The following is a 16,368-nucleotide window of genomic DNA, read 5'->3' as shown; positions in this document are numbered from 1 at the left end:
GGGTGGGTGGGGGGCCCTTCCCTGGGCGCCAACCTGGGGGTGAGTGGATGGGGAGCACTCCCACCCGAGCAGGCGAGTCGAGCTGTAGTCTCCCAGCTCCGGAGGCAGCCCGGTGTGGGTGGCGCAAAAGGACTGACCCCGTACGTCCCCACTCACGCGGGCACCCGGGCCCGCGTCACCCTCTGGAGTGCCTGAGTTCCTGCAGGCGGGCGCAGCGGCCGCGGGGCTGGCCTGGGAAGGACGATGGAGAGAGCTTCCCGCTGGCCCAGCACCCACGCCCCCCCCCGCCCGCCGCCCACCCCGCGGGGAGCATCCAGCGTGGGGTCCCCCACTCCGTGCTCTGTGGTGAGGGCTCCGGGGTCGCTCCTTTCTCTTCCTGGTTTCTGTTGTCCTGGCTGTGTCTGTGCCGGCAGGCGGGTGGGCAGCGGGCGGCTGACTTCTTTCTTTTAATAGCTGGTACCCAGCTTCAAGCAGAAGGAAGCCCCACTCCGGCGACTTATTGGTCGGCTAGTGGCAGACCACTTCCAGTTCTTCTAAATGCGGAATTTTGAAAATGGAAAGGAAGTAATTGAAACAATCAAGTCGTTTCTCCGGATAGAAGATTTTTTGGAAGGGGGAGGGGCGCGCTGGCTTGGAGGTGGTAAAGGCTCTGCCAGGTTCAAGTTTCAGCTCCATTCCCTCCGTCCCCCTTCTTTCACCCAGTTAAATCCTCTCTGGGCTTAGAAAGGCTCAGGAACCCCCGCTGGGTGAAACTCCAGGAAAGAAAAGTAGCCTCAGTGCCGGTCCTCCACCCTTAAGGCACAACCTGGGCTGCATAGAAAAAGAACCCACTCTCCCAAAAAAGACTCATATTAGGCCACATCAGATATGAATCATTAGCCCCACTTTGCAGATGGGGAAACTGAGGCTCAAATGGGTTAAGTACATTGTCCAGGTAGTAGCAGAGGCAGGATTGAAAGCCACTCATTGTACCCCACATCTTTAGAATCTTATACTTTAATTGCAGACAGTAATAGCCTTGGTATAATTATAGTACAACAGAAAATAGTATGTGTTACACTTAATATTAACTTTTTAAAATGTCATTTTCTTTTTAAACAATCAGTCACTTATTCAACGCTATTGTATTGTTCACTGTATGTGTCCAGGTACCATGCTAAGTGCTGGGCATACATCAGTAACTGAAATCGGACAGGATCTCTGGCCTCTGTCAAAGGGAATAGTAATAGTAATAGTAATAGTGCAACCCTCAAAGGTTGGATGAAGTGAGATGGAGCCTGGGAAGCATTGCTGTTGAGAAGCAGCAGCAGGAGGCCTGGATGAAGAGCAGGAGAGGGAGAAGGAAGAGAGGAAGGAGCCGGGAAGTTAGAATGACTGGAGTCTCCCTGCTGCAGTCACCAGGACTTGTCCCTGGTTCAAGGGGATGCAGTGGAGTGCACACAGCACAGTCAGCCTCTGCCCCACGTGCCCAGGAAGCTGTTTGAGCCCCTGCTGTTCAGATTATTCATTTAGGGTTTACAGTTGTGGGTTTCGAAGAGTCTGCACTTTTGGCACATGCCAGCTGGAGATGACAAGAAGAGGCCCAAACAGTCTCTGAGAGTACTGGCATCTCTCTGGATCAGTGCTGGTCGGGCTGAGAACTGTCCCAGGGTGTCACCCTCCTGATGTATCTGCCCACTTCCTCAGTGGCCAGGATGGCATTTTCATAGGACTCGAGTTTAGCTTGAAGCACCTGCCCTTACCTTTGGGGAGGGAAGCTTGTCTAAACTCACAGGACTTGTTGGTAGCAAAGCCAAGACTAGAACCCAAGTCTCTAGACCATACATGGTTCACAGAGCAGCTCACTTTGGCATTCCGGGGCGGTTTTAGGACTCAACTGAAGGACCCTTCATCCACTTACATCTCCACTTACAATGCCATTGCCTGATAATCCTGTCCTCCTTCGTTTTAGCTGACCAGACATATCTGTCCTAATAGAATGGTGTTGGATGGATGTTTGAGACAGAGCAGCCATAAATAATCTGGGGCATTTGGCCTGTTAACTCTCCCTCCATCCTGAATGGTGTAATAGGTGTAAGATAACTACCTCTAAAATTAACTATCACTTTTGTGAGGAAGGTGAACTGATAAATCTTGCCTTGAAGCTATTATCCATCTGAGTGATGCTCTGGGACTTTCCTTCCCCAGAGTTGTTACCGACTCTTGCTAGAAGAATAGTTTTTTTCTACTTCCTTTTCTTTAAAAAAAAAAAAAAAAAAACATCCTGGGTTTGAGGTCACAAGATCATATTGCATACTACCTTGATGTCGTGCTGCCAGAATAAAGGCATTTTCCCCCAATATTGAGATTATCAGCTTGATAAGGGCCGTGAGCACCCGGCTAGCTGTCCCAGTGTTTACAGCAATTACACAGGTGTATAATTGCATGGGGATGTTTGTTTGCTCAGCCCTTGCTCAGCCAGGCAGCTCTACAGGTTGGGCCAGGGAGAGAGCTGTTCAGTTTATTTTCCTTTGGCTGGGAACTGTGGAGATGAATAGAGGGAGGGGAATCAGGTTGAGAGATTGTTGCCAAGAGCAATTTGGAGTCTCCTTCATATTAGTCAGAGATTGTGTTTTTCCTTTCTGAAGCCGCCTGCTTCATAGTAACTTCCATGGAGGATTTCTTTTCCATCTTGTGTATGTGTGCTTGTTAATTTTTGTTTGATTTTTAACTTGCTGCACTTCTCATGACTTAGCAAAAAAAAAAAAAAATAGCTTGGGGAATGTGTGATGAAACAGGCCCTTTATATCATACATTCTGCATGTTATTGCTTAATAAATTTGAATACTGATAGACCCTGAGGTATCATGATGGAGTGAAATGAGTAATTCCTTTGAAGGGAGAGTTTATCTTCAGTGGATGACTCAAAATTGCAGCATAATTTCACTTTCCCGCTGTACATCTTGATCTTGTGTTTAGATAAATACAAATGCTTGCTCTCTTTTGTCATTTTCCCTTTTGTTCCATTTGGAAGGCCCCCTCCATCTAGGCCTTGCTTGGAAGGGGATCAGCTAGAGTGGGCCTCCTTCCACCTCATCCACACCCATGCACCTCCCTCCTCCATGCCGGAGGCCACCTAGTGAGAAGTAGGTTCCCCCCGTGGGATAAGAGCTGCCCCCCAATGTTAGTTTGGCTTGTGTGTGCATGGAACACAGAACAGGAAAGCTCGCATGACCACAGGCTGCCCCTCCTAGGCCAGGAACCCCGGAGCAAGCTGTAATTTGTCAGTCAATAACTGAGTCCATCCACTGAACAAATTGAGTGGAGCAACTCCGAGACTCCAAACTTGAAAAATTACCTAATAATACGGTACACGATCTATGTCGGCTTTTCCAAATTAGATGCAAACCAGATGCAAATGTACATGTGGCCCTCGCAAATGATATCATATAACTGGACTTGGCCTTCAGGAAAATCTGTGCTGCCTACACATATGCGTTGTACACATACATGCAGGGCTATTGCTTTCTTGGCTGTGGATTCTGGCTGACAATTCTGTTAAATTGTTTCTGGAGACAACAGGTTGGTCCATTGGTCTTTCTGGAGCCACTGGAAGAGGTCACTGGAGAGATGACAGTGGTCTCAGCTCCTGTTGACACTTGCCATCCATAAGCCCTAGGGAAATCTAGCAGAGGCTGCCTCTATTAAACAGAACCTAAGTAATAGAAACTTTTCTAATGTTTGTTTTGTTTCTGTTTTTCTTAATAAAACAGTAAATAAAATTTATTGAGATATAATTCACATAGCATATAATCCACCCATTTAAAGTGTAAATTCAATGGTTTTTAGCATATTTGCAGGGCTGTGTAACCATTACCATAATCAGTTTTATAGTATTTTGTTTACTCCAAAGGAAATACTGTACCTACTAGCAGTCACTGCCCATTTCACCCCAAGACCGTCCTAGGTTACCAATAATCTACATTTTGTCTCTATAGATCTGCCTATTGTGGAACTTCCTTATAAATAGAATCAGATACTATGTGGTCTTTTGTGACTAGTGTCTTTCAACTAACCTAACACTTTTGAGTCATTAGCTTTGTAGCATGCATCAGTACTTCATTTCTCTTTATTGCTGAATAATATTCCTTGTATGGATATACCATATTTTATTTACCCATTCATAATGATATTTACCCATAATGGGTAAATCCATTTACCCGTGATGGATATTTAGGTTGTTTCCATATTTGGCTTCTGTAAATAATGCTGTTTTGAACAATCATTTGCAAGTTTTTGTGTGGACTTAGGTTTTCATTTCTTTGGGGTATATACCTAGGAGTGGAATTGCTGAATCATATGGTAACTTGATAGTTACCCTTTGGGAAACTACCAGAGTGTTTTTTTACGGTGGCTGTACCATTAGACATTCCCACCAGCAGATATGTGATGGTTCCAGTTTCTCCATATCCTCACCAACACTTGTTGGTAATATGGCCTTTTTATTGTAGCCGTCCTATTTTTAAGGGTTTATATGCTCAAGGGAGCAGTAGCCAGGAAATATTCTGGGATCAGCTCAGCCATCTTGCTTTCTATAGGTATAGTGAGAGCCATTCAGACCTCTTGAGCATCCTGCACACCCTGGTGTTTCCTTTGCATGTCTCAGAGCTCTATACTGAGCTTTCCCTCTATGTTCCTATAAGACAGTTGCTTTGTATGGCTGAGTACTCTATTTCATGCTGATATTTCAGCTCCACAACGAAATCATTTTATCCCAGTTTTATGCCTATGGGACTGAATAGGATAACTAACACTCTTAACAAAGACAAATTTGAGCTAACTGGCATGGAGGAACTCACCTAGTTTGAAGACTACCAAATATTACAAAAAAAAAAAAACTATCCTTTCATTAGAACATCCTAAGTCCTGGTCATTAGATGAACATGGCATCATGTTCAGTGTAGCCAAACCTGAGGACCAGAAATGAATTCCAGTGCTTCTTGGAAGTTATCGTAATGGAATTTGGCTTGTATGACCCAAGAGCAGCCTGGACTATGCTCTGCTATGAATGGACTCTTCACCATCAAATAGTGCTTAGTCCAGCAATTCCTAAACCTGATTACATGTTGCAATCACCTATAAAGTCTTTTAAAAGATTTCAGGCCGGGTGCCATGGCTCACACCTGTAATCCCAGCACTTTGGGACGCAGAGGCAGGTGGATCACTTGAGGTCAGGAGTTCGAGACCTGCCTGACCAATATGGTGAAACCCCATCTCTACTAAACATAAAAAAATTAGCTAGGCGTGGTGGCACGCACCTGTAATCCCAGCTACTAGAGAGGCGGAGGCAGGAGAATCACTTGAACCCGGGAGGTGGGGGTTGCAGTGAGCTGAGATGGGACGACTGCACTCCAGCCTAGGTGACAGAGCAAGACTCCATCTCAAAAAAATAAAAAATAAAAAAAAGTAAAAGATTATAGATGCCCATGCCTACCCAAGAAGTACTGAAGTTGAATCTCAAGGGAGGCCACCGGGTGCCTGGAGGTGATTGTGGTGAAGTCTGAGAACACTTTTTAACCTGTCTTTGCCTCAATTTCCTGACTTGAAATGGGGAGTTGGATGGATTACGCTGGTGTTCTCCACAGAGATTCACACAGCTGGCTCAAGCACAACAGATCTGTGTGCGTCTGGTTCTGCACAAAATTTTATTTGTAAAAGGGGGCTTCTGCTGCTGAAAATGATTCAGAGAGCCTTTAAGTAGATGGTTTCTGAAGTTCAGCTTTGACCATTCTGAGTGTTGAGGACAATTTTCCCAACTTCTCGGAGGAGGATTAGCAGAGTCATACAAATGGCCGTTACTTGGTAAGACAGTCACGCTCTTCAAGGGCAAGGACCAGATCACCCGTGTTGTTGCCCTGGCTAGCTGTGTGCACAACTGTGATATGGTAGGATTGACCTAGCATCACTTTCTTCTCCCTCCCCACTCAGGGTCATCCCTGCCCACTTCCCTTAAAGCCCCCAGAGCTTTGCTCCTCTTCTTCCATTATTATTTCTAATAGCGGCCCAGAATGTCACTCATTCAACCAACATTTCCCAAACACCTCCTGTAAATGACAAAGTGACTAAAGCTCCATTTCTGTCCTCAAATAATGCACCAGCACATTTTAAGCAGAGAAGCAGCCTGAGGTTAATCTCTAGAGGTGCAATTTCAGGGCTCCTTGATTGGGATGAAGGAGGATTTTGGAGAGGCCTGCATTCACAGCACGTAGGTAAGGCGACTCCACCCCTAACCCTGTCTGCAAGCTCTGCTCCCTTACCCTCCCCTACTGGGGCTCTGCCATCAGCAGGCTGCTCAGAAAATGCTTCTGTCATCCCTGGTCTCAGCCAGAGACCGCCCTCCTCCTCGACTCCCACCTGCTAGGGAGCAGGCAGGCAGAGGAGGGAAAGGGAGGGCCGGTTTATTCGGAGATCTGAGCTCCACACTCCAGCCCTTGGCTTCCACCCCATAACCCTGACTGGACAATTCGCAGGACAGCTGTGCTGTAGGGACTGAAATAATCACAGTTTATTAAAGCTGTCAGGGGGCGGGGAAGTGGGGTAGAGGAGGGACCAAGGGTTGCATTTCTGCCTTTCAACAAGACAGAGAGACCAGGTGAGGAAACTTGAGGCCAGGCCTCCATGCAGTGCCCGTGCCTGGAGCCTCTCCCTCCCTTCCGGGCAAATGCACACACCAGTGACATTAGAGACACTGCTTTGGGGTGTTTTGAGAGTTTTTCGTTTTTTGTTTTTTTAATAGAAGGAAAAACCTTGAAGTTTCACTTGAATAGGGATTAATGTCTCTGCGGCCTGGGCCTGCAGAGGAGGAGAAATTCTAGAAGGATGGAAGTTGCAATTAAAGGAAACGGGTCTGATCTGCCTCCGACTGATCGGGGAGGGCTCCTCAGTTGGCAGCTTTGAAAGGAACATGTTTGGGGTAGTTTTCTGGGCATTGCTGTGTGTGTGTGGTTTTTTTGTTTGTTTGTTTGGACTTTCTCTGGGTGTGTGTGTGTCCTCAGTTAATACCTAAACGTTGGTTCTAATCAGGAGATGGGGACATTGGGAAGTTATGAAGCCACCCTGAGTGTGTCTTTGACCTTTAGTTTTTCACCAGTCTCCTTTGGCAGTTTTTTTGGAGGGCAGTGAAACGGGCATTTGCGGCACACTTTTTTTTCCCCCTGGTATCTTCATGCTTTTCCTACACTGCTCAAATTCCTCTACCCACCCGCTGAGACCCACCCATCCAGGAATCTGTGTTCCGAAATCACCCCATCTAAGCTGTCAGCACCCTTTCAAACCCCTCACCTCATCCCCTCATTCTGATGATCAAACCTAGTTATTAGGAAAATCCAGTTCTTTGCATGAGTTCACACTAAGGTGTGGAAGAGACACTCACTACCACATGGTCCCCTTCTCAGGGTGTCTGTATTTGAAAGAGAAGGCTTACCTGCGCACACTTCTTTCTTTTAAAAAAAAAAATTTATTTCAATAGCTTTTAGGGTACAAGTGGTTTTTGGTTACACGGCTGAATTATATAGTGGTGAATTCTGAGACTTTAGTGCACTCCTCACCCAAGTAGTATACATCGTACACAATATGTAGTTTTTTTATCCCTCACCCCTTTTCTACTCTCCCCCTTCTGAGTCTCCAGTGTCCATTATACCACTCTGTATGCCTTTGTGTACCCATCGCTTAGCTCCCACTTACAAGTGAGAACACATGGAATTTGGTTTTCCATTCCTGAGTTACTTCACTTAGAATAATGGCCTCCAGCCCCATCCAAGTTGCTACAACAGACATTATTTTGTTCGTTTTTATGGCTGAGTAGTACTCCATGGTGTATGTATGCCACATTTTCTTTATCCACTCATTGGTCGATGGGCACTTAAGTTGGTTCCATATCTTTACAATTGTGAACCGGCCAGCAGACATTTCTAACGGTGGGACTCAGGCACGAGGAAAAAGCAAAGTCAGGCACTCTGGGCAGTACGTGGGGCCAGTTGTTTATTCTGGGAAGGGGACTTCCTAGACCACTTTAATCATGCCACATTTCTAGCCGCTTGTGTACGGTGCATGGGAACAGCCTGGCAGACAGCTAAATGGAGAGGAGGATGAAGGGCCAGAGTGAGGGCACCTTGCGGGGAGCAGTCGGTTCGGGGCATTACAGGGAGAACCAGGAGCTTCCCAAAGGTCAAGCTGAACTGGACAGCCCAGAGGCTGATTTTCAGGCAGGCAGGAGTGATTTCCTGTAGGCCTGTGGAGCTCTTCATGGTCACAGTAGGTATGACCCAGGGAAGGTTGGAGAACAAATGGAGTGAACATAAAGATGGAGCTTACGGGGTCCTCCAGATGACTCAGTCCTTGGGGAGGAGGCCCCTTGGCTGGGCTGGGCGGCCTCTGGCCGGCCCTTGTGGACACGCAGCTGTGGGGTTCTCAAATCTGCTGCCTCTTTCTCCCTCCCTTCTCCCGCCACTGCTCCCTGCCGAGGGGACAGCTTCTCTCCATGTTCCCTCCCATCCCTCCTCTCCCACTCCTGTGGCGCACCCTCTGAGTGAACCTGGCTCCAACTCTTGGAAGCTTTTCCAATAACACAGTGGTGAACTCTCTGCAGCCCCAGGCAGAGGAGAGGAGCTGAGCGTCCGCCAACCCCAAAGCCCATGCTGGGATGAAAGGCCGAGTGAGCCTCACGTGGGGGGAACAGAGGGGAGAACAGTGGGGCCCTGGGAGGAGAAATGCTGGCCCACAAGGCCTTCCTCACAACCAGTGGGGGCCATCGAAGGTGATGCCTCATCAGCAAAGACAAAGCAGCACCTACTGTGTGCGGACCCCATGCTGACCCCTGTAGGACACCCATGCAGGTCTTTGGCCCCTTCCTTCTAAAGGGTTGTCATCCATTTAGCCAGGTAAGACCAGAACTAAAAAGCAAGATTCTGTAGAATCAGGCATGACATTCAGCTGAGTGGTACAAGAGAGACGGTGCTGTTCAGTGTCAGAGCAGGGGGAGGAGGTCTCGACCAAGGGCTCAGGGGAGCCTTCAGGGAGGTGCTCTGAGCTGGGACTGATGATGAAGCAGTATGGCACAGCCTCTTAGCACATAGGCTCTGGAATCAGGGCCTGGTTCAAGTCCTACCTCTGTCATCTGCAGGCTCTGTGGCCTTCGACTAGTTACTTAACCTCTCTGTGCTACAGTTTCCCCATTTGCAAAATGGGGATGGAGCCTCCTAGGGTTGATGTGAAGACTGAATGACGAAAGCCATCAGTGCTTGGCCTGTTGTGCACACTCCATAAGTGGTGGCCTTCACCATTTGCACAGAACCTTCACTGAGCCACGCACATATTCCTTCACTGCTCTTGCCCTTGAACCTTGAAGTTTCTCTCTTCCCTCCCCCTTTCCTCCTCCCTCTCCCATCTCTATTTCTTTTGCTCCCCCTTCTTCCCTGCCCTAAGGCTGCAGATGGTCACTCTGACCTGGGCCCAGGTAGAAAGGTAGAAGTAATTTTCTCTGTTTCCTGAGGCCAGCAAGACTTTAGATTCTCCACACAAATGCTCAGCCTTACAAGGGACTCCAAGAGGATTGCCCCTACCAGGTTGAAGAACTCCACAAACTCAGCATAGAGCTCTGGTCTTCCCCGCTTTCTCCCAGCACACAGCTCTCCTCAGAGGGATTGATGAAACCCAAAGCAATGGAAGTGTCACATGCCACTCAAATAACAAGCCTGGTTCGTCACAATGGCCCACTGCAAGCAGGTGTCCCCATGTAACAAGAAGCCAATGAGGGCATCTCCCCCGGGGAGCTAGAATGGGCTGAAATTTTTGAGACCAGCTAAGCAACACACTGTGGAAGTCAGGACAGGCTGGAGTCCACAATCAGTTCCAGGTGATTGGATTCAAGAGCCACTGGGGGTCACACTGTCTAGGGCTGTCCTCAGAGCCCCACTCTCATAAGGACAGAGGAGAGTGGTGCCCAGGGCTGTCTTCAAGCCCCAGGGTATCAGAGGGTATATTAAAGACACAGGTGTTCTGATGTGATTAATAAGACCCTTCTTAGACCTGTCTATGACAAAATCCTGGTCTGCTCTTAGACTAAATCATTTACCAATGATAGTGAAGAATTATCTCATAATGGATTTTTTAAAGTAATTATTACCAGAGACTGAGAACAGGTAATAATAACGGGGAAAGTCAGCATGAGAGGTAATAAAGGAAAATAGAAAATACCTGTATGTAAATTTTTGAAATGATATCCTTTGAAGAAATCAAATGATATAAAAAATGATGTATCCCTGAAGCATAGTCCCGGCCAAATGTGCAGTACTCCCTGGGAGCCTGACTGCACGGTGCGCCGTGCTTCTCTACTGACCCTGCCGCCAGCATGCCAGCTCCCCTCCTCTTGGCAGGGCCCTTCCAGGATCACTTGCCCAAAGCACACTAGGTAAAGAGAGTTGCACGATGATATCTTACATTCTTAGAATGCATGGCTAGCGACCTCAGTGCAGCGACACCACACCAGAGTTTATCTGCTGTACAGTGTCTCCTGGGGCTGCCCAGGCAGGGTTCCTGCCCTGGATCACCTTGTCTACTGGGGCCACCTAATGAGGGGCAAGGCAGACAATGTTAGGACATCAGAAGCCCTCCTGGTCTAAAAGTTCTTCCCTGGTGGATGGTGGACCCAGAATAAGGATCTGCCTGACCCCCAAGACCAACTCCACAGTGCTTCACTGCCTCTCCAGCCATCATATTGTTATGGCCAGCACCTCTGTTATCCTTCCCCTGTCTGCTGTGGTCTGGGGAACAGGGTTAGTGGAATCCTGAAACAAGTTGCCATTTACACCATGGCACAGAGGGCTGTCCTTGCACCCCATGAAAAAGGTTCCCTAGCAAGGCAGCCAGCCACCAGTAGCTCAAGGGTACAAAAACAGATGTCTGTAGGGCAGCCAGAGGGAGATGCACCTTTCAGGGCTGGGGCTACCTTCTTCCTACGGACACTATCTAGTCCAGAATTCCATTCAGGAGTGAGATCCCTTACACGGCTTCCACAGCACGAAGCCCTTACTGGATAAGAATCCACTTAGATCTGGCTTCCCACCTCAGTTCACCCACTTTCTAATTGAGTCACTGTGGACTACTTGGAACTTCTGAGTCCCAGGTTGTTTATCTGTTCAGTGGGATAATCATAGCTGTCCTCTGAGCTGATGAGAAGATCAAAAAGATAAATTATGCGATATATCTAGCATACAGTAGCTATAATTTTGAAAGTAGTTTTTGACTCAGAGCTCCCATGCAGCAAACCTCTGTCCCTCCCCTGCTTCCCAGTGGCAGCTGCATTCTGCCTGTGACCATGGCATTTCTCCTGCCACGGCTGATGAAAGCTGAGGGTGTGGCTCAGCAGTTGCTGCTCCTACCTTGACCTGGCCCTAGACTCCATCCTGGCTGTCCCAACTGGCCACCGTTGCTGTCCTCAGAGCAGAGAGGTGGAGAGAGGGGAAAACTGCAAGGGGCTTTCTCCCAACCAGTGTTAAAATTCTGCCTGTCCATTCCCAAAAGCTGTCCTTGCTTTCCTGCCTTCTCACCCACCCCTGCTCCTTGAGGAACTGGAGCCCCCTGGGCTGGCTCAGATAGCACTTCACAGACACCAAACCAAAAATGCCAGCGAGCATCCTATCAGGATTCCTGGGTCTCAGCTAGCTGAGGGTGAGTGCTCAGCCTTAATCCCATGGTGCCGGAACCATTCAGCCCACCATCTCTAAACCCCTGCAGGTGCCCAGAGACCCTGGTAATCCTCACACAGGCCAGAACAGCAGGGGGCAATGCAGATTCACCCCACCCCCTTCCAGCTGGCTTCTCTGTAGTGATAATGAACTTAATATACGATAAACAATAACTGAGTAGTAAAAGCATGTGCAAAAGGTAATTAGTAACAAAACACCATGGTTCTCAAAGGTGGTTGGTTGCATTTTGCTTGGCTCTAAGGACTGTGGTGCAGATTCTATTCCAGCATGTGCTGTTGACTTCCAGGAAAGGTACCTGCTACTCAGTGTCTCCTAGTACGTTCACATGAGAGACCCATTCCCACCGCCTCCCATCCCAGGCTTGCCTGAGGGTTGCAGTCAGGCAGACAGACTGTGGGCTTTGTTCGGCTTTTTCATCACCTCCAGAGAATCCGACATTTCTAGGTAGAGGTCACCATGCCCCAAAGTAACTGATGCCAATTAAAGGGGCCCAGCCTGCCTGGAGAGTTGGGGAGATAGTACCCAGCCTATGATCCCCAGGTCATGGGGTTAACGTGACAACTGAAATGATTCCTCACAGAGAGCTTTGCCTTAATTGGCATATTTCCTGGCTGGCTAAGCCCTGCAGGAAAGAAACCATCTCACTGTCCCCAGGCTACATCACCTCCTGTCCATCAGGGACCCCAGAGCTGAGCATCGAACATAAAATATGAGAGAAACAACCCTTCACATTAACAAAAAAATAATTGTAATATACATGTTTGTGTTTACAATCTCATTAATAAAAACATACATGGTCATTTCTAAGGAGAGCTCTTTTATAAGGATGCATCCTGCAGCACTTACTTCTATATTCACCATTCTTATACTGCTCAGAGCCTGAACTACAAAATTAACCCTGAATGTTACCATATGACTGACTTTTCAGTATTGTCTTCCCTGTTTGAAAGGCTGGGTTCTCTGGGCAGCCGACCAGGAAGCAGTTTAACATGCAGGATGTTTGTTAGGAGTGTTCAGGGGATCAACTCCTGCAAGAGGCAGGGGGAGGGAGGGAGTTGCTGCAGCAATAACAGCCCTACCACTTATGCCAACCCCACAGGGACCTCTGGGGCTGAAAGGGCCTCTTCAAGTTTGTCCCAGCTTGGGCCAAAATGCCCAGGCCTCTGATGCCCTGCGTAGTCGCTGAATGTGCAGTTCTTGGAAGGCGTGACTTTGGGCCAGGTGGCTCTCTGCAACCCTGATGGGGCTGTCCTGAGCTGAGGGCTGAATGCTGACCTTGCTCCCAGCAGCTGGGGTCCCCATCTGGGTGGCACATCTCTGTGCCCTCCGCAGCCTGGATGTGACTCATTTTTCTCATTCATTTGTAAACTTCCTAGAGGGAGGAAGTATATCCTATATTGCTTTCTCTGTCCCCCTTTCAACCGCTAGCATGGAGCTGAGCACTTGATGGGTGATCACAAAGCAATCAGTGATCCACATGGAGGTACAGCCATAGGCATCTGGCTTGCTTGCTCTCTGTGTCTGGGGGCAGCTCACCCAGGTACCCACAGCTGCCAGGAGAGAGATGCTACAGCCCAGGGTGTCAGGCCCCTCTGGACAGAGCCCCAAGGACAAGTTCAACCAGCCCCATAGATCCGCATCCCCTCCTGCAAGGAGTCAGGGTCCAAGAGGGAATATTTCAACTTTCCTGTGTGTGTGTTGGGAGGGGGGGCGGTTAGAGTGCATGCAGTACATAAGCAGCTCCCATCTGGTCTGTTCATTCACTCATCCACTCATTCATTCGTTTGCTGAGCAGCTACAATGGTGCTAATACAGTGGAGGCTTAGGTGTGGGCAGTTCTTCTTCCTCCTGGGTTGGACTGAATGTACAGCAGGACAAGAATCCTGGAAGCCCAAAGTAGCTAGTTCATTCACTGGGAAGGCCACTCCCCACCACCTGAACTCCAACCCTTGCATTTTGCTGCCCATTTCGGATACTTCACCAGAGCATGTTGTAACATATTAGGTCAGTAATCACAGGGATTACTGTGATCCCAGCCCTCACCAGCCTCAGCTGCTCTGGGCCTTCTCAGAAGAATTGGCTGCAACCATCTGGCACCATGAATTTAATGGTGCCTCTTGCTTGGAGGCCTCTTATACAGGGAGCTTGCACGTGGGCAGGACAGCATGATAGTCTCTGCCTTCCACCTCCCTCATACCCTACTGCAGCACCTGTGTGCCTATAAAATAAAGATGAAACAACTACATTTTCATAACAGAGAAAAAAATGACCAACAATCAGCCAAAGGTAGGAAAATGGTAATATCAATTGTCGACCATCCATTCAGTTGAATATTATATGCCATTAAAATAACAGATCCAGACACTGTACAGCAACATGGACTAGGTTCTGAGGCCCTGAAGAACTGTGCTGCCCACACCTCTGTGCCTACACTGGGCTGTGCTGGCATTGCTGTTGGTCCAAGAAGATCTCAGTTTCCATAGCCTCTGAGAGGTTTGGTCACGGCAACATGAACAGCCAGATCTAGATGGCTCCAAGCTCAGCTGGCTCGGCTGCAGGAGCCTGGCACCTCCTCCCCACACCTGCAGGAAACCTTCTGTTATGCTGTAAGTCACCAGGGACTGCAGCATGTCACTGGGCCCCAGGCACAGGTCAGCTCAGGCCTTAATGCTGTATCCTCCACATCCATGAGTCTCTGCTGCTGCTTGGTGAGAACACTGTCTCCCCTAAAGCCATCCTGAGCCCTCGGGACACCAGAGCCACTCTGTGCCCAGCACAGCCTTTGCCCTCTCCCTGCACCCACATTGTCATCAGGGCTCAGGTCCCCCGCAGTGCTCAGCCTCTCTCCTAAGCCGTTATTTCACAGATGGAAACCTGCCTCTCAGGCCGAGTGATGGCTCACACCATCAGTCTTGCTGTCTCCTACCTGTACCCAGCCTCTCATTCAATCCAAAAGCCTTCATGTGAATTGCTGCCCATCAGTTTCACATGCTGCTAAATCCAGAATCCCATTTGCCCTAGGGAGACACCCTCATAGAGCCACTGTTACTGCAGGTATGTACCAATGGGAGGCATCTTATCCAGGCTCAGAGGGAGCTAAGAAGTGGATACAGGGTCAGTAAAGTGTGGGGGCTGGGAGTAGTTCTAGTGTGTACATCGCTTAAATTTGCCTTTAATATTTTGGTACAGTAAGTGCATTTTTTTTTAAAAAAAAAAAGTATTAAGCCAACTTGAAAAGATTTGTAGAAGTTTCGAGACACACAAGAGCAGCTGGGACAGCATCCCATCCCTGGGCTCTGATGACAGTGGAGGGACATAAGCTAACTGTGAGATGCAGTCACATGATGTCTGACAGTTGCTTATGCAATGGTTTTGCCACCAGATGGGTATTCCACCTCCTCTTCCTCCCCTACCCACAATTCCTGAGTTATGGCCTGCTGATGGCCTGGATCCCTGTCTTCGAGGGACAGCTTTCTTTCAACTGGAGTAGAAGCCTGGGAAGAACAGTGCTCATGGGCATGGCTCTGCAGGGAGCGCAGGAGTAGGTGTGAGAAGTGGCTGCCTTCCCCAAGACCAGGGGCAGTTCTGGGGGGTTTTGCCTGCCCTGGAGTCCTGGCAGAGACTCCTGAGGCACCCACTTACTCTCTTGGTACCTCCCAAAATCAGTCGGCCTCCTGCAGCCATGCTTCTGTCCTTCAGGGCTGGTGTTCCAGGGATGTAAGTGTGCAAACTGACCTTGCTCCTTCCCAGCATCCTCTGCAGGCAAGGCCTGGAGCTCTGATTGTGTGAATGATGCCAAAGAAGCCGCTTCATTTAGTCTCCAAGTGAATGGGGTTGTGCAGACCTACTTGCTGGGGGGCAGGTTAGAGTCTCTTTGCTTCCCACTTTCCCTCCTCCCCCAGTGTCCACTAGTTCCTAGACACATCCCTGTCCTGCTAGCACTAGTTCCTACACATATCCCTGACCTGACCACTTCTTTTTTTTTTTTTTTTTTTTTTTTTTTTTTAAGACGGAGTCTCACTCTGTCACCAGGCTGGAGTGCAGTGGCGTGATTTCGGCTCACTGCAACCTCCACCTCCCAGGTTCAAGTGATTCTCCTGCCTCAGTTGGGACTACAGGCACCCACCACCATGCCCAATTTTTGTATTGTTGGTAAAGGTGAGGTTTTGCCATGTGGGCTAGGCTGGTCTCAAACTCCTGACCTCAAGTGATCCGCCCGCCTCAGCCTCCCAAAGTGCTGGGATTACAGGCATGAGCCACCGCGCCTAGCCATTACCTGACCACTTCTTTCGCCTCCACGGCTGCCTCTGAGGTCCAGTGCCCTCAGCTCCCACCTCATCTCCTGTCACCCTGCTTCTGCTCAGAGCCTTCCCACACAGTTTCTCCCCCAGAGTCATCTTTTAAAACATAAGTAGGATCTGTCAGTCCGCTGCTTCCAACTCCTCAATGGTTCCCCATTGTAATTAGATTGGATTTCAAATTCCTTACTGTGACTCAAGGTCTTGCTAGTCAGAGGGCTGTCCCCAAGGAGCAGCAGCTTGGGCCCTACCTGGAAATGTAGCATCTCAGACCCCACCCTAGACTGACTGAATCAAAATCCCTGGGGTTGTGTGCACATGACAGT

General features: G+C 48.8%; 1 protein-coding gene across 14 annotated transcripts in view; it reads left to right on the top strand.

The window, feature by feature from the left end:
- Window positions 1–16,368, top strand: part of ZBTB7C (zinc finger and BTB domain containing 7C) — a 385,273-nt gene that overhangs the window by 276,237 nt on the left and 92,668 nt on the right. The gene's annotated exons all lie outside the window — the stretch shown is intronic.

Source organism: Pongo pygmaeus, chromosome 17, assembly GCF_028885625.2.
Source record: "Pongo pygmaeus isolate AG05252 chromosome 17, NHGRI_mPonPyg2-v2.0_pri, whole genome shotgun sequence".
NCBI classification, from domain to species: domain Eukaryota; kingdom Metazoa; phylum Chordata; class Mammalia; order Primates; family Hominidae; genus Pongo; species Pongo pygmaeus.
This window is presented reverse-complemented; position numbering and strand designations above follow the sequence as displayed.